Source organism: Hipposideros armiger, unplaced genomic scaffold (assembly GCF_001890085.2).
Source record: "Hipposideros armiger isolate ML-2016 unplaced genomic scaffold, ASM189008v1 scaffold_697, whole genome shotgun sequence".
In the NCBI taxonomy this organism is placed as follows: domain Eukaryota; kingdom Metazoa; phylum Chordata; class Mammalia; order Chiroptera; family Hipposideridae; genus Hipposideros; species Hipposideros armiger.
Genome location: NW_017732047.1, coordinates 817,433 through 819,077, shown reverse-complemented (window position 1 = coordinate 819,077; position 1,645 = coordinate 817,433).

Here is a 1,645-nt window from a genome sequence, read left to right as displayed (position 1 = left end):
CATCTTGGTTGCTTCTAAGTTTTGGCAATTATGAATAAAACTGCTACAAATATTCATGCATAGATTTTTTTGTGTGAATATCTTTTCAGTTTGGGTAAATTCCAGGGAGCACTATTACTAGATTATATGGTTAAGAATTTAGTTTTCTAAGAAATTTCCAAACTGTCTTTGAATGATTATAAATTTGAAAATAATTTTTATAACTTTTAACTTTCTCCTTATCATTAACTTACCCTGAGTAGTGGGGACACCTTTCAATCTGTAGACTCAGGTCTTTTTTTACTAAGAGGAAATGTTTTTCTATAAATTCCTTAATTATTGCCTACCTTACATGCATTTCATTTTCTCTTCAGATCTTTCAAAGTTTTTTTTTTAATTGTTTCTTTTAGGATTACATCACTCTAATGTTCTGCTTTGTGCTTTGAACTTTCTTGCTCTTGGTTTCCAGAGCAAAACCTACTAATCATTTATTTCATCTATTTAATTTTTAGTTTAAAAATCATATATTTAAGGTCTAGAAAATACAGTTTTGTTGTAGACGAATCTCTCTCTCCCTTTCTCTCTGTCTCTGTCTCTGTCTCTGTCTCTCTCTCTCTCTCTCTCTCTCTCTCTCTCTCTCTCTCTCTGTGTGTGTGTGTGTGTTCTGTTCATTCCTTCCTTCAACTGTTATGTTTCATTCGGCATGTATTTTGATTGTAATACTTCCCTCCATCTCTGATAGTTTGAGCCAGATAGGCTCTGTTCTCTTTTTGTGAATTCATTGTGTGGTCTCCAGTCCAATTGTCTAAATATTCACAATGTCTAACTACTGGGGTAGGCAGCTCACATGTAAACAAGCACCTTACCTCACCCAGTGCCCTCTGAAGGTACATGAAAAATGTCTAACTGCTTGTTGGTCTCCCTCACTATCCCACCCTCAAAAGGAGAGAAGACTCAGAGCATTAGTTCAAGTCTTTTCTGAAATCTAAATGTCTGGAAAAACTCACACACTTGTATGGTATACTAACGTTCTCCTCAGGTCCCTGAGAGGGTGCCATGTTATCCCTAAACTTTCCCACTCTCCTGCTGTCCTGCCTGGTTCAGTTCATCTTTCTGTAGAGCATGAACATGGGGAAGGCCATCAGTAGAGCCAAGCCTATTTTTACTCACTTGTTCCAGCAGCTGCCTGCCTCAGAAGAGGCTTGAAGTTGGAGGTTCATTTGTTCCACAGAATGGTTTGTGCCCTGGGTAGATGTGATCTGGAGTAAGAAAAAACAGTGATTTAGTGAAGTAATTATAGGTAAGTATTTCATTTTGGACATATATAATACCACTATTTTATTTCTGTGAAATAAAAATGTTAGCTGTACAAGGTAGGAAATAATAATAACAACATTTACACAGTGGATGCTACTATGAACCCGACATTTTCCAAATATGGAATTTTGGGAAACATATTATCTCCATTTTACAAATGAGGTACCAGAGATTAAGAATCTTTAAATAATTCCCAAGTCACCCAGCTGCTACTTTCTATGCCCTACCTGTTTATGCACTAACAGGCTTCTCCCTACCTCATATGTGTGAGTAAGCCAAACAAAAATCTGATGTAATAGGTACTCAATATTCTCTTCCCCATATACTGCTATAATGCAAAGTCTACATT